We start from the raw sequence: 24,222 nt of genomic DNA, 5'->3' as shown, positions 1-24,222 counted from the left end.
AATTACTGCAAGATATAGTGGGACCACATGCAAAAAGACCTGCGCAGAACCACGTGTCCTATGCATCGTATTGGCGCATGGAGGGGAGGGGTTGAGCAAGTGAACGGATGGAGGGGAAGATGTGCGAAGGCTTTTGGCCGAAGGTTCCTTTCTTCGTGGTTTTTATAGGTTCTGCGGTGGTGGAAGGGTCATTGTAATAGACATGCTGTTCTGGATGCAGAAACTGCCACAGAATGTTAATGATCTGCAAAACAAGATCCGTCAAGTCATATTCGAAGTTCCTGCCAAGTTCTTAAGATGGGTGGGTCCTAGAAAATGTACCTGTTCGTTCAAGAAAACGCGTGGAAAATGCTGGAGTGCACATCGAATTGTAACGTTTGGAGAAATAATGGAAAACAACAATGAAAAGGGGGGACCCCCGAAATAAGCTCAACTCCACTCGCATACATTCGAGTGGCCTCTCCGATGGCACAGTGGTAGCGTCGTCGCCTTCTAATCAAGGGTTCCCAAGTTCGATACCCGGTGGAGGCACGTAGTGGTTCGGATCCCACTTTAAACTGTAGGTCCAGTACCGATTAACCTTACTCTGCATAAAGTGGACTTAAAACACCCAATCAATCAATCAATCGCATACATTCGAGGGTACGCACTTAGTGTCCTGGTACTTTTAAATAAACCAGGACGTCAGTTTCCAAATTTAAGCTGTTCCACCGCCTTTTTTATCCTCCTTCTTTATTTTCCATTTTCATACATAAATACAATGCAATACTAAACAATAAAATACAAGTGGTCAAAAAAATGTGCTGTGGTACTTTGAATATTTTAACAGAAATAAATATTTGAAAATAGAGTTATCAGCCAACCTGCACACACACACACACACACACACACACACACACACACACACACACACACACACACACACACACACACACACACCTGGTTTCTATAAATTAGTTATACAAAAGTAACCGTTAATTGTGAAGAAAGTGTATGTGTAACAGAAATGGTTTATACATCAATAAATACAGCATATCTTCAAGTTTATTGTCGCACGTTGTTAGTTTCAGACGCCACCACTGGAGGCGTGAGAGTTTCTTTATCTTACACAAGTACCGACTTGGATTGGTCGTGGTGGAACGATTCCGTGGCCACCTCGTTCGCCTGAAATGTACCCATGGATTTCTCTATCTGAGGTTACATTAAAGAACGTGTGTTTGTTCCCCCTCTTCCCGGCAACGTCGACGAGGAATCGTTCCACCACGACCAATCCAAGTCGGTACTTGTGTAAGATAAAGAAACTCTCACGCCTCCAGTGGCGGCGTCTGAAACTAACAACGTGCGACAATAAACTTGAAGATATGCTGTATTCATTGATGCATAAACGATTTCTGTTACACATACACTTTCTTCACAATTAACGGTTACTTTTGTATAACTAATTTATAGAAATCCTGTGTGTATAAATCCATTAGGGGAACATTATGAACAGGATAGCTACGCTGGCAACAAGCCAAAACTCCACGAAGAAATAAGTGTCTTTCCATCGCTTACTTTTAACCATTTTTTTTCTGGGGGGGGGTGTTAAAATTCTGATTCTTGTAAGATTTAAAACAACAAAAATAAATTTTATCTGGTTCAGACTAAAAGTGGGGTTACTAGCCATAGGAACTGGTGTTGTACGTTTGATTGATTCGCCACGGAGGTCGACTGGTGCCGCACATTCGAACTCGCCTTGTCGGTCTTGTGACTAGATGACCCAGAACACAAAGATTGATATTTAAAGTTCCATTCGTACACTCCCCCTTCCGAATCCAAGCGTGGACTAGCATTACTGGAAGAAAAAGAACTCGGTGACGCATATGACGTCGCGTCGATCATTGTTGAAAGGGGGGGGGGGAGGTAGTTGTCACGGTGCGGAGCCGAGTGCCAAATGCCCCGTTTCCTGTTCAGATTGGGGCGTTATCGCAAGAAACGCCAGACCGTTATGGCTGTTACGGCGTGTCATTGCCACCTGTTCTGTCCAACAGTTCATATTACCCCTTTTTTTCGAACGCTGTTTCGCTGCTGCAACGGGTCAATGAAAAAGCTGTTCTTGTCAACGGGCATGTTCAAAGGTACCAAGAGACCCGTAGTAACTAGCTCTCGAGCCTTCCTGACATCACTTTCCACTTATCCTACAAAGTCCTTTCGAATACCAGTTAATTCTGGTGGCATATAACGTGAGGTACGCACTTGGTACCGCAAACAAAGTCTAATCGTCAGAAATATGGACATTTATGTCACCTTGAATCCGTTGCGTTTCTGTCAAGGGTCCCGGGTTCGAATCCCGCCCTGTGCACCAGTGTTGTTTGTGAGCACCCTTTCATAAATTTCATCACCCTCATCGTCGCGATTAGTAAAAAGTAGCAGTAAAGCGGCGTTAATAGCAAAAATGAAAACTAAATAAAAATAAGCTGCCTTTCAAACCCTTGTATTTTTTATGGGCAGAGTAGAGATAGTATTGAGACGAGAAATTCAGTCTTATCTCGAGTTGAAAATGTTCGTCTCGTTCTCGGTCTCGTCTCGATATATACAGTATAAAAAATATTTACAGCACATCACCGAGCAAACTTTCATAGAGTAGGTCATTAAGGCAAACATTCTTAATATTTTTCTTCTGCTTGACGACTCGTTTCGACACTTTGAACCCTTTAAAAAACGGAATTTTACCATGAATTGTGAGTCAACACAGACTCACAATTGCAACTAATGCATTAACTTTGTAATTATATACACAAAATATGACTTCTATCTTGTAAATAATCAAGTAAATATTCCATGGACACTAAGCTGGAGAAAAGTTTTAAACACAAAAAATAAGAAAACAATCGCATCAGTATAACATTCATGTAAATAATAATTACCACCATCATCATTTCTTGTAATGCTGAGCAGATTAAACTGACACCCCACTCAATATGATTTTTTAAGTATGGGGGCTACAGTGTGTGTGTGCTCCTGTGAGTAAGCATATGTGTATGTGTTTAATGTATGTATGTATGTATGTATGTATAATTGTATGTACATGATTGAGTGAAAGAAATGACAGCATACAACCTTACATCCACCATTCAAAATAAGCCAATAATAATATATCTAAGGAGAATTTCTTACCCTCAGTCTTAAATATGGATAACCCAGTTATCAGTCAAGCACAGACTACAAGCAACAACAGCGAAAAGCAAAGAAAAATTTCAATCGCTACACCCACTGAGCATCTGCGTGCCCATCTGTGCTTGGAGTTGTGCCAGACGAAAACACAAACTCGCTCAAACATAAGAATAACAGCGGAGAGAGGGAGAGGACTATCGAACGTAGCAAATCTTCAGAACAAGGTCGACTTGCTACCTCAGACAGCGCTGTACGAAAAAGGGACGGACGCTCCCTAAAGGCTCGTCGAGTATTCTGTGCACGCTCCTCGCACCGGCGAATTCCATTCATCGCTCGTAATCCCTTTAGCCAGAAATGTTTGGTAATACTACAAAATGCAGATCCCCATGATTGCTGACGAATTAGGGAAGGACATCGTCTGCCGTTTATGAGATCCCTGCGTGATCTCAATTTGTAATTGCATCCCAGATAGGCCAGACATTGAGGATAATTAGCGGCAATTAACCTGAAGAACGCGAAAACTAATTTTGGCGTTTCGAAGAAAACTAGCTCTTTTCTAAATTTCTGTCTTCATAAATCGATTTAGCTTCGACGTCTTTGGTCCTCGGTGAGAGCTTCTACGACTTAGCAAAAACTAATGGAAAAAGCCACTTCTGTAAATCCAGTATTCAAATTAGTTCCGATCTGTTTTTTATCACAAGTGACTGCTAATATTCAGTTACTTTATTTGACTGTGTTGTTCAGTCATTTCCATGTAGTCAAAAGTAAATAAATATCAGTATTCAAGCTTTCAAGAGAACCTAGTCGTTCTTTCGAGTATCATTTAGACGGAAGTGCAGGCAGTGCGCTACGAAGCCAAGGTTCCCAGGTTCGAATCATGGCCGGAACATGGGTAATCTTTGTGAGGGTCCCTTCATCTATTTGTCACTCATCTCACCGTCTCGATTAACCAAAAGTGGAAGAAAACCGGCGCTAAATTTAAAAAATCAAATCAAACCACGTAAGTACTTGATGCTTCAAAATAATTTAGTCATTTTATAAGTAAACATTCATTCAAATCTGAAGAATGAAGTAATAGTTGCTTTTCGAGAAACTTGAAACTTGTGGTCAGAGCTACCATTTATCCCCTCCTTTTATCCCAATTTAGTATACCGAGAACTAAAGACAAAAGGCATATAGCATCTTCATTTCTCGTTATACCAGCTTACAAAATTTTGGTCATTTCACTGTTCCACATCCCGGGCTCGATACCCGGTGGAGGTATACAGTAGTTCGGATCCCACAGATCGCAGCCTATCTGTGCATTAACAGGGTGCCTAGCAAAATAACAAACCCAAAATTCTTGACCTTCCTTTCCTATTCTTGAATTAATTTAATCGCTCCCTACTTAGTTGTAGTTGCAAAGTTAAGAAAATGGATATTTTTATTCAATGAAAAACACCTACCACAAGGCCGGTTATAATGAAAACTGAAGCTGTATTTTAACAAGAGACTTCATCCTGGATGGGGAATGGCCACATTACTTTAATATTTTCACAAAACTTCACACATACAAGAAGGCAATTCTTAAGAAACAAAGTGAAATAATCTTAACCACAGCTCAATACAATTTTAGATTTCCAAATATTCAATTTTATTAAATCCCAGTACAGGTATATAAAAATGTAAGCTCACTATACTGTAAAAAAAATAGCAAAAACATTTTGACCAAAAACAATTTATTTACTTTCTTGACCTTGACACTCTGATAAAAGTGGACTTAAAACAAAAACTCATAACAAAAAACACGGTGTCGACCTCCGTGGCGGAGTGGTTAGCAGAGCGCGCTACAACGCCAGGGGTTCCGGGTTCAAGTCCCGGGTAAGGCATGGGTATTTGTGTTTGTCCAGGTGATAAGAAACAGAGAAACTGTAACAATTGAGAAGTGTAAAATGAGAAAAAGTGTGAATGGTGGGGGATACCTCCGTGTAAGGGGTATTTCCTTTATTAAAAATAAAAAGTCGGTAACGCGTCTGACTACCATGCTAAAGGTCCAGGGTTCGATCCCCGGCCGGTTCAAATCCAGAAACTTTTCTAACGTTGGAAGCTGCCCCGGCGCCCACCAGCGTCGAATGACGTGGTGCTAAGCACAGGGGAGCACTTTGACCCCCATTGTACTTTTTTATAACAAAACAAACACTGTTCTACACTATGAGTGCTTTAAGTTCGTCAAGGGTTGTTAAGCAAATTGGCTTCTACATGTGCTGTTGGTACGGTCGAATTTAAAAATCACCGCCCTTTGACAATAATTACTGTCAGATTTAAATGAACTTTGTATGCATCAAATATATTTACTGTAAGAATTTGCACTATTTTTCTGCTTTTCTGAATTTTTCTCTACTGACTTCCCCTCAAAACTTCCCAACCATGGGAAAGCAAGATCCGGATTCATCCATTCTCACCCCTTTGTAGAGCAGCTTATAAACTTGCCTCACGAATTAGACAGGTTTCCGGCTTATGCGCAGCAGGCTTACTTTTCATTGAAATTTGATCCCTTCGGAAGGCATTATTGATTTATCAGCTTTCCTTCTCTTCACATATATTTTCATCAGGTTTCACTGCACTTGCAACTCCACTCCAACTTCCTTCTCAGACAAGTGTTTTTGCTGCTCAGGGAACCACAGTTGAGCGGTGCTCGACTCCAAATACCGTACAGACCATGTCACCAGCATATTTCAGCCATACGGTCATTTCCCTGGAAATAATGACTGAGGTAAATAGGATACGCACGACAAAAAAGTGGCCCCAACTATGCTTCCCGAATGCTTTCGAACAATCTTCTACCTTGGAAGCGAACACGAAAGTGGCATTCAAGAGAGCATGGAGTGAAATCAAGCCTATGAGATGACACAGAAAAACCCATTCTTCATTATTGAACCTTCCAGCGGTTACGCAAGCTTCTGTGACGTCACGCTTCGCAAATATTTTATCATTGTTGTTCCGGTTACAATGCTTGCCCTCCTTCCTTCCAGGGTTGAGCAATAATCTCCGGCAGGATCTTAGAAAGTAATATCTGACAGGCAATCACTGAGAAACTGAGTAAGAGAATCAAATCTTGAAAAGGCGAATAAACTGAAACGGTAAGCTTCTAGAAGCTAGAAGATATTTTCAACCCCTCTTCCACGCATTCCATGTTTGCGCGCTAACAAGGCTTTGGCGTCCAGACAGACTATAGGTTGTCCACATTTGTGGTTCACTGCCCCTTTACAGCCTAAACTGTTAGCACATGTGTGTCGATTTTGTCACGAGGTTGCAAACTCATTAAGAAACCAGGTTGCTACTTCTAGAAACACCACCATCATCATCTTCTTATTGAAGTGAACAATTTTATGCAAAATCATATCGTAAGTTTCTGCACACTTAAAACACATATAACCTCAGACACTCGCAATTAAGTTACTTTTTAAAGAGGCGAACTAGTTTATTAAAGTCTCGAGGGAAACAAGACCTTGAGTAACATTCCTATAATCCATTTCATTTCTTCTGTATCTTAGTCTCTGAGCTTCAGGCTTCGCAGACAGCGTGTATTCTAGACTAGCTTCGCTATCTGCGAAGCCTGAAGCTCAGAGACTAAGATACAGAAGAAATGAAATGGATTATACGAATGTTACTCAAGGTCTTGTTTCCATCGAGACTTTAATAAACTAGTTCGCCTCTTTAAAAAGTAACTTATTTCCGAGTGTCTGAGGCTATATGAGTTTTAAGTGTGCAAAAACTTATCATATGATTTTGCCCTAAAAGTATTTTTATTAAAAAAAAAAAAAAAAAAAAAAAAAAAAAACAACTATTTCGAGAGTCGAGACGAGAATGAGACATACATTTTCATTTCAAGAAGGGCTGTCGAGCCTCATCTCGTTACGTATAATTTGCGCCCTACAAGAAAATTTGGAAACCTGAAAATTTGGATGAGAGGCAAGTACCGGCCTTGCCCCCGCCAAGTTAAGCCCATGACAAGGATTTACTCTGAGATTGCCACAAGATATTTACAAAGAACTTAGGACGAAGGTGAACTTGGTGCGGTTCCATACATTCTCGACCAACGACACCTTTATTACAAGATTATCTTCAGGTACCCGGCAGCTAGGTTAGTCGCCAAAGTTTTCTAATAAGTCAATTCTGCTTTTCATAGCTTCTACCGCAATCCCCAAAATATTACTAGTTGAACCTCATCCAGGATGCTACAAAAACAGAAAGCAAGTTTTACAATAACGGAGAGGGGAAAGTGAAGAGGAAATATGGAAATGAGGAGTTTTAACAGTCGTGGAATTTATTTTATGTGTGTCTGTTTGTTGAATGTAGTCGTGCGTAATATAGCGTACTTCTTGACATCGTTACTCTTGCTTTATTGTATGTATTACATGTTATAATTGCACATTTGAGCATTCCTTACTTTAAGTGTGTGCTTAGGTGTATGCATTTTCTAGCGTCTGAACACGGCATTCACGCCTCTTGGCACACAGCAAGGACATACATAATCAGGTATGATAAATGGTAATCTCATACCATATGAACATTCCAAACTGATGTCTCTCTCTCTGAATTTCATTTGAAGGGCTCGGCCGTAAAACATGATAAGCGACATTTTGGTCATTTCTGAGTTCATTAAGAAACAATTGTTACTAGAAGCTATTCTGCAGATAAATTGATTTCGGGTTGTGTTTACCAATTTCAGAAGGCTTCACGGAGTCCAGTGCAAATTGTATAACATGGTAATTTCATCCGAATATTGAAGGATGGTACATTTTACTTTGTACCTCAAAAATGACCAAAATGTCACTTACCATGTTTTGCACCCGACCCCTTCATTTAACACGGCGACAATAATTGATATTTTCCGCTGCTAGAGTTTATTGCACAAACAATAGTTTAATTTTCCTGACTTTTCCAGATCATTGGAAACGTTAATAATAAACAATTTATCACTCTCGCCTGGCAGCGGATGATATTCAACTTGACGTCATCACGTAGTGCACTTCGGGAAGAAATACGCATAAACAGACTTACGTGTTAAGAAAAGCGTACGAGAAGCGAGATATTTGCGATATTTTACACGTATACATTCCTCATATGAATCATTTCGGCAAGGACCATACGCACAATGCGTACCCGGCATGTTTTTAACGCAGGATCTGATCTGATCCGTCTGCCGGAAATATGGGGTGGGCGTGAATTGCAGTATTGAATTGTGGGGGAATTTGCTGAATATCATCCATTAGGATACTTTTACTCATGCAAAATTCATTCTGCTCATATCATCTCGATATCGAGGTTCTTCTCATTCTCTAATTTTCTAAAAAGCATCCTATAACCTAGTTTAGGTTCCTAATTATCTCTTGCACGATAGGAGAGGATACTGTAAACAAAACTGCTAGTCCTTATCTCAGCCACTAAATGAGTTGTTTTTTTCTAATTTGACGTCTGCAGCGCAGGGCAGTATGGGAAATCTAGCCCAAAGAACTAGAGAGAAGTGTGGTTTCATGACACTTCAGGCACTTCTTGACGCTGTTAAAGAATAGCAGATGATACCATATGATCGTGGTAGTCGTACCTTGAATCACTTCTCCAAACGCTGCAAACCCAGTGCTTATCAAGCGTATTTACTACACGCTCCAAAACGTTTGCCTGAAACATGGCGTCGGGCGTGATTTCGCGCAATGAATTGTGGGAAGTTCCCAATTGCGTATTCTCATCGAGAACAGAATACGACTGCGAATCCAGAAATGGTAAAAGCGCATTAGAATTCAAACCTCGAATAGGTTACATTGGTATTGTAGCAGTTGCTCTTGGCTCAGTGGTTCGCTTCGATCCGTTCCCTTGGCTGCCTTGTCTGTTCGATTAGCAAGGTCGGAGCAGTGAAGTGTGAAGTAGCAGAGCGAACTGCTGCCATGTGTCTGCGTGGTTGACTGAAGATGGAGCACGATATCCTATGTTGTCAGATCTTAATCTGTGGGTTCTTCAGCTTCAACAGCTTGCTCGTTTTTCTTTCTTTCACGCAGGCCTACTTCGAGGAAGGAATGATGGAGTTAGGTCATAAAAAATGTCTGCGGAGTACATTGGCGTCTGTGAGATGAATGTCCTTCACAACTTGCTTGCTGTGGAGGCATCTACTTCGGGTTGCACGAAGAGTTGAGCTGAAGATTGTACTACATCCGAAGTACATCAATATAAACTTATGACAAGGGGCTCTACAATAGCTGGATAGGCTGCAACTGCTGTACTGCTTAATTTGCATAGAAGGCACCGGATTTATTTAGCTCTTCTTCACAGCTGCTGACAGGTACGGGGTTCTCTGCAGGACTCCCTTAACCGAATAACGCCGATACTTTATACTGAATCATTGATGTACTCTCTAGCGAGGTGCAACCGGTTCCAAATCATTGTTGCAAGAATGTAACATGCTTCACATTGTCGTTTTTGAGACCCGAAAAACAGCGAGAAAGTACCATCCATTGGTGGTTATTGGCACCAATTTCAAGAAAGATAGATTGATTTGGTTTATTTTACTTTGCGTTTCTGCCACTTTGGCTAATCGCGAAATGAGGATGAGTATGATGTGATGAAATTGATGATGGGACACTACCATAGAACACCCATGCTCAGACCGGAATTCTAACCTTGGACCCCTGGCATCGTGGCGCGCTGTGGTGACCAGTGGAGGTCAGCAAATTTCAAGCAAGAGGTCAAGCAGACCTGCACGAATTATTAATTCTCCCTTTCGCGAATGAGCAAATGTTATTTTGCCTTCGCTTTTGTGTCGAAGATACGATTGAATGGTGATACGATGAAACTAATGAAAGGACAATCATATGGACAGGGACAACAGACGTCAAACAAGGGATTATACTGGCCATGGGTCAGGTGGCAGAGCTTCGTTAGTCTGGAAAAAATGCAGTAAGGGTGTACTACGTGGAAGAGAGGTTAACACTTGGGTGCCTTCCGATATGGTCACCCCTTACACCCCTTATTACAACCCATACCTATGATCCACTGCATTACATGAATCTCCAAATTACTTTAACGTGACTCACCTGGTATATACTGCGACAGCAATACACGCCCGACAATAAACACATCACTGAAAAAAAAAACCACCTAAAATGAAGAATCTCACCGCGCAGGCACCAAGGATTTATCCAAACTTTTTCATTTGGCGGATGTGAGGGTACATTTAGAGCCAAAATGAACATAAATTGGATCTTTATGAAAAATTTTAGGGGGTGTTTGAGGGTATGTGGGTAAATCACTAGCAGGCACGACACATGTTGAAGAATACGGATCGGCGAGAATAGGTTTTTTGGTCCCTTTCTCGCATACGAGACGAAATGCTGTTTGCTTTTTCAAGCAACTCCCGTCTGAAGAACCGACACCTTGAATCCTTCACGTCAACGGTCAATAAGAAACTGTCTAATTTATCCTCATGCCTGCGATCTATCTTTGTTGTCTGACATGCAACAAGTTAATTTTACCAAGCTTTTCCTACTTTCCTTCTTCTGAAAGTGATTTATTTGTGCTCGTCCCCGAAGAACTAAATTTAACCGAGACAGGATTTCGGGAAATCCTGAATTTCCAACATTCTCTTGATTCTTCACGTTCATGGGGAAAAGAAAATCTGCGGAGGGAAAGAAAATGTTCGCGGGTCTGTTGTGTACACATTACGTTTGGAAGCTCTAAGGTGGTCTCGAGTCGTGTGTTCGGTTTTCCGTGATTTTCGCGAATCTCGTGGAGACACCGACGTCACACTTTTAAAATGGAGACGAGAATGAAAGCAGATCATGGATTTCTGGAAGGGGTTCGTCGACCTCTCTGCAAATGGGCATCGTTCATTTCAAATTACAAGAGGACTTGCCAACAGGAACAAAGCTCAGTTGTTAGTATTCGAACAGAAAAAAAAAGCATGTGCTAGATCGAAAAGTGCAGGAAGCAATTGAGGACTAAAAGTGGTAAACGTTGTAAGTGCCAAAAGCGAAAGTGTTGGGAAATTGCATCGTTCCGCACATCAGCCCGTAAGAACTTGCACACTAGTGACCTCTTTACACGCCCTTTGAACTACGTAGAGGGCTACCAGCCACATTTCACGTTTACCACATTATAAAGCATGACACATTTAACAGTTTAACGTGGAAAACGGTGTTTGAATTATTGTGGCACTTACAGCGTTTACCAATTTTAGTTTCAACTCATGTTTTTGAATTTCTCCATTTAATCCAACAATAAATGGTTCCACTGTTTTCAAAATCACACACATGAGACTTCATGTAAGATGCCTTATACAGGTTAAGCTTTATGACTAAAATTTCCCCTTAAGGATTAAGGCTTGAACGACGCGTGTAAAAAGTTAACAACACAATAGAATAAATATGCATTTCAGTACATTAACTGTATGGAGTGTAAAAGAATGAAAAACATTTGTGCAGGATGATCAGTCATGTGATGGATCTAGAAGAAGTGTCTCCCCAATAATATAATAATAATAATTATTATTTTTGATGTTATTATTCGGAATAAAATGGGAACATTTTTATTCGTCTGCGATTATTATTATTCCCACTATTCAAGTTTTATCAAAGGCCTGACACCCGTACAAAAATCTCTTGCGACGCCTAAGGACCAGGCCCTTGTCTCCAAGAGTTTGCTTTGACTTCAGTTACATAGCATCGCTTTTCTTCGACTTTTGGCTCATCGCGACGAAGATGATGGGGGAAAATATTATTAAAAGAAGTTGTTTTCCATAATGACATCTATACGTTCAAAGAGCGGTGACATGATTTATTTCGGTGACGAGTCTTTTAAGAACAATCCACCTCACCGAAACCTATAATTGCTCCCATAACACGACGTGTAAGTCGCACTTCCCGTTGCGAGAGACTCTACCATTCCGGAAAGAAGTAACCACAAAATATCGCACGTACATTTTTTCCTCTTCCCTCCATATTTTTTTTCGTACACGCTTGCGTAAAGGGCGGAAGACACGGGGGAATAGGAATCGCAAGGGAAATAACCCTTCATAAATTCAGGATCTTGTTTCTCCGCCACGGCGAAGAACGAAAGAAGGGAGCGTGCAGGGTGGAGCGATCTGGAAACCCTTTGAGAATGGGAAAAACAGAATATGATACTCCGATGTGCGCGCGAGGAATCCGATATGCTCTTTGGCTGCTAAAAGACACTGTGCTTCCGCACAATGTGGGAATTATTTCTGCTTTGCGACGGGTGCCAGCAAATCGGTTACCATTTTTGGAGTAGATACGTGGTTTTTATTACTAGTAGGCCTAATAATGATGATAGTAACAATGGGCGGCGGGAGAGGTGATCGAACAGGTTCGTCGACCCCCTGGAAATTGGCATCCTTTATTTCAAGTTACAAAAAAGCTTTGTTAGAACTGTGGCATATTTTATGCATATTTTATTTGTTCAAAACATAAAGTTCAGTTAGCATTCAAACAGGATAACCAAAGTATAACTGAGTTATAGTTCTTTCTATTTTTTTGTAAAATATAGGAACCAGATCATGTTTTCATATTGTACCATTTCAGCAAAAGAATAAATGGTTCCACAGTTTTCAACATTCCAAAAATTCGAGTTTTATGTGAGAGGTCACACAAAACCAACTTTATGATTAAAACTATCCCCTATCTTTTAAAGCTTTCTCTGATTGATTTGGTCGCTTTTCTGCCACATTTGGTTAATCGCGAAGGTGAGGGTGATGAAATTGATGAAATTGATGAAGGGACATTCACACAGAACACCCATGCCCAGGCCGGGATTCGAACTCGGTACCAGCTTTCCCTTGAATGAGGTGTGTAAATGTGAACAACAATAGACAATAACTATGCACATATGAAATGTAAAAAGATAATAAAAAATAGTTACGCCACATATTCACTCATTATTAATAGTGAAACCGGATATGTTGCGTAGACAAGCATATATTTCTTGAATTTGCAACGTTTCAGTACAAGCACACGGTATTTCTATCAAGCCACGTAAATGATATTTGCTACAAGCAACAACGTTTACAGTTTTGAAAAGTAATTACAACAAGCAATGCGCATCCTCTTTGTCGTGATTCAGAGGAAAAGTGGTGACGAAAAATAAGAGAGAAGGAATAGTACGAGATGACATACAGACAGACGGCCTAATCTGGAAACAAAACTTCACTTTTTTAGGCAAACACTACGAGAGTAACAAGAGGCGATTTTTTTTTTCATTTACCAGGGGACACTACTCTTCTCCAATTTCAACTTTGGAGAGGGAGAAGGGGCATTCTCGCAAACTCACTTACGAAGAACAATTAAAAGCCGCCGCACTGTGCCCCACACTTAGCATTTTTTTCCCGCAAAAAAAGTTCCGGATTGTTAAAATTCCATCTCGTTTTGCCTTCGGGGAAGTTCCTTTGCACCTGAGGCACGAAAATAATTTCCATAAAACAGAAGCAATGGACCGAAAAAAAAGAAAGAAAAGCAAGTAGGTAGGTAATTAAAATTCCCTCTTTGGTAAAAACGCACCACTCCACTTCTTTCCTTCGCCGCAAGAGTCTGCAAAGAATACACGAGCAGTTTCTACTCGTATGTGCTACATCCGTCGACAGTTTTACCAAAAGCGTATCGTGAAACACAACTACATTTTACAGTTATTCCTTTCCTGTTGGAACGACTTGTTAAAGCAAAAAACTGAAAGCGACAACACGCAGGTTTCACCTAGTTCTTTTGAATATCTTCTGTATCCTTCCGCTGTTGTTACCATGGTATTGCTCCACAAGAAAATGCAACAGCCCACCACCTAACTAAGTAGGCTATAACCTTATAACTAGGGCCCGGATGTTCAGGCACTGAAAAGTATTAAAAATGGCAGGCAAAAAGGCAACGAAAAATTGAAAAAAAAAAAAAGGCAGTGTATGTCGAAAAAAAGGCGTCAAGTTTCAGAAAGAGGCAGTGAAAATTGAAGAAGAGGCATTAAAAATTGAAGAGAAGGACTTCAATTCTTCTTAAATCTTTAAAAATGTATTTACAAATAATAATTTGAATAACAAAGGTTACTGAAAAACGAAATCAAATAGAAGAGAAATATAATTTTAAAAAATGCCTTGTCGGAATGACAAAAGAGGCAAAAAAAGGCAAAAATGTTTGAAAAAGGCAGCGTAAGGTGAAATAGGCAAAAAAAAAAAGGCAACATAAAGTATTGTTCACAATGTGAAGAACCTTCGGGTCGGTGTACTTTTGTGTTTAATTCTTGTCTACCAGCGTCGGAAACGAATAGGCATTTTGCCTAAAATCCGGGCTCTACTTATAACCTAACATAAGTATGAACTTTAATATGAACGTTTTTAGGCTCAATTTGGAATAAATCGGTATTTCACTGTTTTGATCTGAAAATCTTAACAGAAAAAAATGTAATTAAATTATCCGGACCTAAATAATATTAATGATAATGTACTAAAGGGTAACATGGATTGCAGCGAAAAGAATCAATGCTTTTAGTATAATGGCAATGTCTGAAAATGTTAAAACATATTAAATTATTGATTTCGTTTACTTTACTTCGCTGTCACTTTTGGCTAATCGCGAAGATGAGGATGAGTGATGATGTTCTCTAGTAGGGGCGGATGACGATCACCCGTAGGTTCATTGTTGTTGTAGACGTTCTCCCCGGGAGGGACTGCTAAATTTTCGGCGCCACAAGAGGAGGGGGGTATCGCCATTTAGTTCTTGTTAACAGTAGTATCACGGATCATATTGTACAGGGTGGCTCAATAAGTCACTTAACACCCCCAGTACAAGGCCACTGCAGCGCGCAACATGGAAATGGTGATGACCAATCGTTATCTGGCCAAGGGGGAACCACATTGACGCCACCCCCACGGCCATCTTGATGTCCGCCATCTTGAATTCAACTTCAGAATTTTAAATGGGAAGGGGGTCGTACGACATATCAAGGGTCACAGAATATGTGACCCTTGTCATCTGATAACTAACTTTGGACAAAAACTGGTTCATAACGTTCCCATAAGTGTTCTGGTGTTCTTCCCTATTGAAAAAACTCTGTAAAAAGTACCTTCTTCCATAAGCAAGGATGAAAAAAACTGTTTATTTAACAAATCCAAGTAGCCCTAAGCATTTAAGGTTCCGTTGATGGAAAATTGACTAACCAATCGTGTTCCACACAGCACGCCACACCATTAACTTACCAACACTAACCATTCAGCTTTGATCTGTCGAAAACGGGTTATCAGATAAAAATCATCGAATATTCTGTTTATGAACTTCCTTATGAACATAAACATTAGCCTTGTCACTGTGAAGGACTTTTAATTCAGTGGAAGCGTCACACTGTAAATTGTTCGCGACAACCATTCATAATGCACAGCTCTTCATGGATGTATCCGATTAAAATAATGTGCAATGGCATGCGAACGTCTCTCCATAGACGCCACTTTGATCTCGATGCATTACCGAAGCGCTAAACAAATTTAAAGCCATTTTTCTAACACCTCGAAAAGGAGCAAATTGGTACAAGAATTCAGTCCTAACTTTTTACTGGTTAAAGATACGTCGAAAAAGCCTTCACCATTGCATTTCTCGTGAAATTCTAGCCCATTTTGATATTTCGCACGACCCCCTTCCCATTTAAAATTCTGAAGTTGAATTCAAGATGGCCGCCGACCGTGTGGGTGGCGTCAATGTGGTTCCCCCTTGGCCAGATAACGATTGGTCATCGCCAATTTCAAATTCCATGCCGCAGTGGCCTTGTACTGAGGCTGTTAAGTGACTTATTGAGCCACCCTGTAGTAGGGGCGCTGCCATCACTTCGGTGTCGATTCGGTGTGAAAGGCGTCTGGGAGGAGATGGTCCGTCTACTGAGCTGAATCATTTCAAACAGTGTGCTCGCTCTTCCACTATTCGCTGAACATAATGAATCCTCGCTGGCCTTTTTATGTTGTATAATGGGATTAGCCTTGTATGGAAGGCAAGCACCTGGATGCTGCAACCAGTTCCTTGCGAGAGGCCATCTTGGCCATGCACAGTACAGCGTCTTTCTTCCAGAAAGAGCCTTCGATCAATTTCAATCCTGTTCCGTCGAGTCAACGTCCGTGGCAACAATAACGTCGACACTGACGACTTGACGTCGCCTATTTGCGTATGCGCAGTTCTTGTTATACAATCCTATTTCCCGTTGCTGGTGCTGCATTAGCAAGAACGTCACCACAGTGCTGGGCTTTCATGTATGGTTATACACATGGTTGCCAACCACGATATTCTGGAACCAAATCTAGCCCCTTCTATATGCTTACTCAATTCCTAAACCCTGCTTCAAATACAACAGTTAACTGCTTAGAAGCTTGTTGAAATTATGTATAATGTTACTATTTTCGAATTTAGCTGAAGTAAGTCGCTAAAAATGATACTGTAATGCACCTATTGCTGAGATAAAATATAGCTCTTTTATTTTCAATTGACTGACTTCTCATCTTAGTTCTTTACTGGGATCGCAGTACAAGGAAAAGACGAAAAATTTTAATTTTGAATACATTTTTTACACCTTTACAATTTCTTTATTGAAGTTCAGCTAACCGCAGGGTTTGTCGGAAAAGTGATCCCGATCTAACAAACTTAGGGGCTACCTAGTTCTCAAAGTTGAACTCCACCCCTGGGGTTAAGTCGAAACTTCAGATTCACAGTTCGTGAGTTGATTACAGCAGCAGCTTCAACAGTGAATCGTGACAAAATAAATAAATCGATTGCAATAGGGGATTAGAGAAAGGATTGGACATTTTGGTCCTCTCCTGTGATCCTATTTCCCCTACTTTCCCACCATTTTGTTATTATTATAGAATCATGTGTAATTTCGTGGTTGGAGAGTTTTAAAAAAAGGCAAGAAAGAAAAGTAGTAGTCCTGATTTCAAGTTATGGTAATATCAATATGGTAGCGTTGCACTTAACTATAATAACTCGCCATTCTTGGCGACTAAGTAATTAGGATGCTCACAAATGTGGTGGAAATTTTGCACATTATCGGATCTTCTTTGATGAGAGCGATACGGAATGTTTGTTATTGTCAGAAAATTTGAAAACAATTATTTCGGGAGTCAATTTTTGTTAGTCTCTATTTTAGTTATTTTATGGATTAGTTGGAGTTTTGTTGGCCTGATAGTGATAAAACTAGGCCTCGGAAGTTGAGGAAAAATCCTTTTCCCCCCCTAGAGTCCGAGGACGAGCCCCAGCATAACATATGTTCATTTTGGGTCATTGTAGGCCAGAAAAAGGTGAGTTTTATTTGTCCTTTTTTGCCTTTTTCGGCGTTTTTTTGGCTTATTGGTCCTTTTTTAGCCTTTTTTTTGCAACTTCACCTTCATTCGACTATGATTTTACTGCCCATTCTCAATTCGAATCATCATCACCTCTTAAACACCTCTGTAGTAAAGAAATAAGAATAAATAAATAAATAAATATATTTGAAACATCCCTGAAACGAGAGAAAAACATTTTTGGACGACTGAAGCAGGTACGGTACAAGATCCTTTAACCGTAACTTGTCTGGAAGGTCGCGCTGTAAGTGGCAACTTTCTCTTGTTTTGAAGCTTTCAGTTTTTTCGCACTGTGTGTTCAATACCACCAGAATTTTTTTATTTTATTATTCGTTAAATATGTAATTAAAACTGAAGTTATTCATTAATTTGAATCAGATTTATACGTCTTTTTTTAATATTTTTAGGTCTTTTTTTTGGCAATTTATAGGTCTTCAACTTCCTAGCCCTAGTGATAACGATTCGAAATTAGAGAAGCGCTTATGCAAAACCGAAACATCGTTAATTTTAGGACTCGCACTGGTGTGCGTTTTGCCTATTTTAGCCCAATTTTTAGCTCTTGACAAGCAAATAACACGCATTTGATGCCAACTGGTGTTCCACGAGACAGAGAGAAACTTCACACAACAGTGCCAACGGTTGTTATGATGCCCAAAGGAATCTTTGCTAGCACCAAACGAAAAAAAACTAAAGTGATACTAAACTTTAACACATTGCAGACTTGAGAAAAGTGATCTTACTCTAGCTTTCGACACTTCGCCTCCCCCGAAGGCGTAGTGGTAATGTTGTCGTCTTGTAATCAAGGGATATCGGGTTCGATACCCGGTGGACGCGCACAGTGGATCGGATGCAACTTTAAACTGTAGGTTCAGTCCCGATTAGCCTGCATAAATTAAGACTTAAAACAAAAACCCAAACAAACAAACACTGCTTGGCTCATTTCTGTTCTTCCACGTTGGCAACACTGACCGTGGGTAGTTCGTAGGCCGACATAAACCGAGGATGCAAAGGTCCCGTCGGAACTCCAATTTATGCAGATGCACTTCAACACTACTCTACAGAGAGGCATATCCATTTCAGAGAATCGCTGCCTTGCAACAGCTACAGCCGGCCATTATTATCACGGCTCGACATTACAATTCGAAATTAAAAGAGAATGAGAATCCTGCATGGAGACTCCTTTTTATTCCCATTCAAAACGTGTTCCCGTTCGTGTTGAAGATAAAACCGGTTTGTTTGACTGACTTTTCTTGAAGAAAGTTTAATAAAAGAGAAAGAAGGAGGGAGAATCCATTTCAACCTTCTTCAGGAAACTGCTAACATTCCGAACATATGCGTAAGGGTGCAAGGGGGACTTGCCTCCACCAAAAATGTCCATGACTATTAAAATCAGGTCCTGGGGCCTGAGCTATAAAGCAATAAAGAGTAATATTTGTGATTTAGAAAATGTAACAATCATTTAGCAAATAATCCTGAACGTTATTGTTATGGGATGGAAAACTTTTCGATTCTGCCCTCCCAAGTTACACCCATGATTTCGAAAACCCGACTGAATTGATCTGAGGACTACTACCGAGGTCCTATTAACGACAAGCTCTCATAGGCGATGCTTTGAATCTTAGCCGCTAGATGGTGATAGCTATGCGAGTTAATGAAATTTTAATCTGCCAGTGCACCAGGCCCAAAACGGCTCAAGTCCAAGTGACCACCACAGATAATAATCATCACATTCACTGCCTGAATACTACAAGAGCGATTGAATGGTGGAAATTGTGGGTGCGTCAGCACGTAGGCTATTTGCACAAGTTACATCGTACGGGGCCACCTTACCATAAATAAAATCAACATGTCTGCATTAGGACTAAAAATGCCCAGGTTATAAAAACGTGGTAGTGAGGATAACATTTAGGAGCTTACGCGAAAGTTACCCTTACACCCCGAATAGGCCTACTACAAGACTAGAATATACTATCTATCCTTGCCTTGCTATGGAACTTCACTTTTATAGTACTCAAGTAATAGATTATTTATACATATTGCACGATATTTAGGAAATGTATTACACATGGCACGCCCCCAAAAAATTATTCAGTCTTCCTACCCATTTATTTTACTGCCATCGTAGCTGGACAGACTATTTCGTGATATTTTCTTTACGTAAGTGTGTTATGCGAATGAGGCCTCCCCGATGGCGCAGTGGTAGCGTCGTCGCCTTGTAATCAAAGGGTCCCGGGTTCGATACCTGGTGGAGGCACATAGTGGTTCGGATCCTACTTTAAACTGTAGGTCCAGTCCCGATTAGCCTTAATCAATCAATGTTATGCGAACGAATTCGGCCACTACAGCAATCGGCTAAATATTGCACCGCATTCTGCGTATGTCAGCCACTGGCGTACGCAGGTTTTTTGTGGGGAGGGGCTGAAATTGTAAAGGTGGATAGTACATAGCAGCTTTCTAGGGGGGCGGTACAGACATTTCGTGTACTTGAACTTAGTACTCTCAAGAATGGCAATCGGGAGTCGTTTTAAGGAGGGGAAAGGGTTACATTTAGCAGGGAAGGGTTACATTTAGCATTCTGGTATTTCCCCCAGTTCTTCAGTGCTTTTATTTGAAAATGTTGATTTTCTAGAAATTTCGGAGGGGGCTGAAGCCCCATCAGCCCGCCCGCCCTTGGGTACGCCAGTGATGTCAGCGCATCACCATCCCTTTGAGAATTCGATATGTGCGAACGAAGCAGACCGAGAGCGATAGAGAGAGAGGCGTGGAACACGATCTGAAGATATCACAAGGCTATATTGGGAGAGCAATTCTGAGATGTGAGGGCTCGCTGCACATAAAACCAGAGCACAACACGTGACACGGAAAGTAATCGATAGCAATCGGCAATGCCTGCACGCTGATGCACTCAAACGTCCCAATCTTGATATAATGCAGGACACGTTACGAAGGAGGGACTCCACGATGGAAACTGTCATCGCCCTGCAATCAAGGGGTCTCGGTGGTTTGGGTCCTACTTCAAACTGTAAGTCCAGTCCCGATTAGACTTTCTGTGCATCAAGTGGACTTAAACGATAATTAATCCAATTCCAGCCTCCTGGACAAACTCTCTTCTCTCCCGGACCGACGAAATACAGTATGATTATATTTTATTATTATCTTGTTATAGGTATTTCATCTTCAAGAATTTTGTTACAGTATATGTAGTTGCTAAGTTGTTTTGATCTAGTTTATTCAATTATGTATTCACAGCATCAAGACAGCAGATAACAGCTTATACTGAGGATATTAGTTTTTCAGAACATTTTATCTAAAGGGCTCAAAGGAGGTAAAGAAATTTCCTGGAATTTTATTCTTTAAATTTGGCAAACCTATATATAATTCGTTACACTCGGTTCACGTATAACACTGACTACAGATGCTTCAGCTGATTATAAATCCCAATGATTAAATTTAAGAGGGAAAAATTGAATCCCTCATAAAAAAAACTCTTGTCTACTGTCCCTTCATCAATATCATACATCATCAACATGGTCGCGATTATTCAAAAGTTTCAGAAGAACAACGCTCAATAACAAAAATACAAATCAATCATTCATGGTTCAGTTCAGAGTGTGGCACCGCCATAGGATCCACAACCCCTCCCTCCCCTAGGAAACAATAAAAACTACACAAATAAATTGGCAGAAATATGAATTTTTCTATGGTATTTGTGGATATGTGTGAGAAACCACCCTCTCTACCTTCCCACTATTTATTTTTTACTTTCATGAATGTACTGAATAAATGTAAACATGTTTCATCACAGAAACATAGGAATGCAGACAATAAGAAAGATTTTGTGACCAAGCAAAAATTTATTCGAAAGGTTTAATCCTTATTCTCAAATTGAAACGCTCATTGATACAATTATTTATTATTTGTAACACACGGTATGTGATTCTTTGGCACAGTACAATGTATTTTATATACCAAGCACTTGCAATGTTGGGAGTTCCAATTCCTACAACTGAACGCCACACGTGTGTTCAAAAAGTTATATAATCATTCCACAGAGCAAATTTTAGGCTTCAATAATCACTGATAGCCCTGTTAATTATATTTCAATTTTCTTATGACACATAAGTGAATTTTGTGTCAAAATATATATCTCATTAGGTAGCCTATGTGTGTAGCTATTTATAATTCTACAATGTAAACATTATGAATAATTCACCAAAAAAAAAATGCAGAGAAAATGGTGGGCTGCCCTTCTGTTCTAGTTACATACCTAGGGTAAATAAAAATTGACAGAGAGAGAGAGTCAGACAATGCATTTAAAAAGGGCATAGATATTGACTGGACGTTTCTTATCCATTTTGATAATTTTGCAAGCTACTATCACCTTTTAATGTATCGTGTTAGCATTAAATAACTTATATTCGTAAATTACAATAAAAACAAATCTAGCATTTGTCACGGATAGATAAACTATCACTGGTAAGTTTCATTTTTGCTTGAAAGAAAAAGACAATGCTCTGTTCCGTCGTGTGATGATGACACTTAACTGAGAATAAAGTAGATTTGAAACAAAATTTTCGCAAAATATATTAGATACGTAGAGGAACATCACTTTCAAGATGAAAATCAAAAATTAAATAATAATAATAACAACAAGCATTGAAATACGCCTGCAAAGAAATACTTATGGTATATACGCCAAGAACATCTAAAAATAATTTTCAACTTGAAATTTTAAGCGAGAAAATATTTTAGCATGTTGATTGGTGCATAGTAACAGCAACGTTACTTCTGGTATTACGTGCAACCAAAAGTTAAAGATCAGAACTTTATGTTTCATATCTGTCAAAAAGAACGTATCACATGAGTTACGACTTCCACTTAATGTTATTAATTACCGACTGATATTACATATACGAGCTATTAAAGGGGCGAGTGGAGTACAGAGACAGATTCGTGAGAGAAATACAAATTTAGCTTTTTTAAAAAATAATAAAAAAGCTAGTCAAATATTTTGTCAAATATAAGATAAATTTAACTTACGGAACACACGAAACATGACCACGAAGTTTCCGTTGAACGTCCATTTGTTTCTGCCTGAATCTGTTACTACTTTCAAAAAACTGTGTACCAAAATGTAACAAAGCATATATTTACTAAACAATATGAATGCACCTTCACATACATATACGGCGATACCATAACGAAATCAGACTTTTCATGATATGTTGTGTGTACATAATCAGTCTATAAATTGTTCTATGTCAAACCTAACTGAGGGCAAAGAAAAAAACTGTGCCAATGTCACACCGACTTTCGAAGCATCCTCTTTAACAGCATGAAAAAACTAGGTTTGTATTTGCTCCCATTCGTACAATATTGCAACTAATTTAAGCTGAATATGTAGCAACCACAGCTGAAGTAAATATTTTAGCAGGTCATTAACAATATTTTAGTTTACTTGAATCAATCAGTCTTCGTTGCTAAGACGACAGACGCTCTGCCACTAGTCTGCCTACTTTCACACGCCAACATGCTACACACACACCTGAACTTAGACATTAATACAACACAGCTTCCAGTACAGCCATACACGCAGTTTCACTTACCTAGTATTGGATCAATCTGTAGCCACGAATTCTCCCCGTCAATTTGCACTTTTCATCCATGATAACAACACAATAACAACAACACTTTATACACACAAAACACTGCACTGCACACATCCGATGGATGTCACTTGGAAACTGGAAACCAACATGACACAAACAGGAACTGGAACGATACGCTTGCCATCTATCCGAGAATTTGTGAACTACGTTGAACTGAGCATAGCTCTCCACGCGCTGCTCACCAGCGTTGTTTAAAGATTGGCTAACCCGTAGCTCTTTCAAAATTGAAATTGAGATATTTTCTTTTTTTGAGTATAAAAATATTGCTCCAATGCAAAATATTTCAATTGTCCATATACTGTTGTTGCACAGGACATTAAATCTGTTTCAACAATGACTTCTAAAATTATCAAGGCCCTTCAGGGCTGTTACAGAAAGGATTAAGAATATATATTCTTGGTGATTGCTGCAGTTATTTTAAAGGTTACAATCAATTAATATGTATCATTTCAAAGGAAGGTTATAAACGGAAAACATCGAGATAAATAATAATTTATATTTGAATTATCTTAATTACACAATACCAATAAAGAAAAATTTATTAAATACTAAATTAGTTTGTTTATTCTCTTTAAAAAATATAGTAAAATAAAATCTACTTGGATGCTTGATTTGTGTAATCAATTCTCTATATTTAAATATAATTCAGGATTCCCAAGGTCAGATTTACATTCTTGCTGCTCCTAGACCAGTATCAAAATGCTGCATTCCCAGGTTATTATCTTTGAATGTTTGGTGGATTGTGTGGAAATCAATTACTAAAGCACTTCATTTCATAATTAACATCGGTAATTTGTGTCCACTGGATTAACTGCAACTGGAAGAGATGATGAATTAATGTAATGTTGATTGATTACTATGAAAATTTTGGGTGTGTCAGCTCTTAGGCTATTTACACCAATCACATTATACAGGACCAAGCCCACTATCATAACTGAAAATAAAACATGTCTGTGGGGAGAAAAATCTCCTTACCTAGGTTAAAATCTGAGGCTGTAAAGGGATTCAGCACATATAAGGACAAAACACAGCCCTACAAAGGATTATACTGACTGTAGGTCC

The 24,222-nt window shown here is 39.6% G+C and overlaps 1 protein-coding gene across 3 annotated transcripts in view; it reads right to left on the bottom strand.

Moving 5' to 3' along the window:
- CdGAPr (GTPase-activating protein CdGAPr) overlaps positions 1-23,222 on the bottom strand; it is a 394,186-nt gene extending 370,964 nt beyond the window's left edge. For all 3 annotated transcript variants that reach the window (XM_083121101.1, XM_083121104.1, XM_083121105.1), the window contains exon 1: positions 23,098-23,222. The gene's annotated coding sequence lies outside the window, so the exon portion shown is untranslated. The remainder of the gene's footprint in view (positions 1-23,097) is intronic.
- Positions 23,223-24,222: the final 1,000 nt, after the last annotated feature.

The sequence above is a fragment of the Lepisma saccharinum genome, chromosome 4, assembly GCF_977018435.1.
Source record: "Lepisma saccharinum chromosome 4, izLepSacc3.1, whole genome shotgun sequence".
Classification (NCBI taxonomy): Eukaryota; Metazoa; Arthropoda; class Insecta; order Zygentoma; family Lepismatidae; genus Lepisma; species Lepisma saccharinum.
The sequence above is the reverse complement of the archived record's forward strand: the minus strand, read 5'-3'. Positions and strand labels throughout refer to the sequence as shown.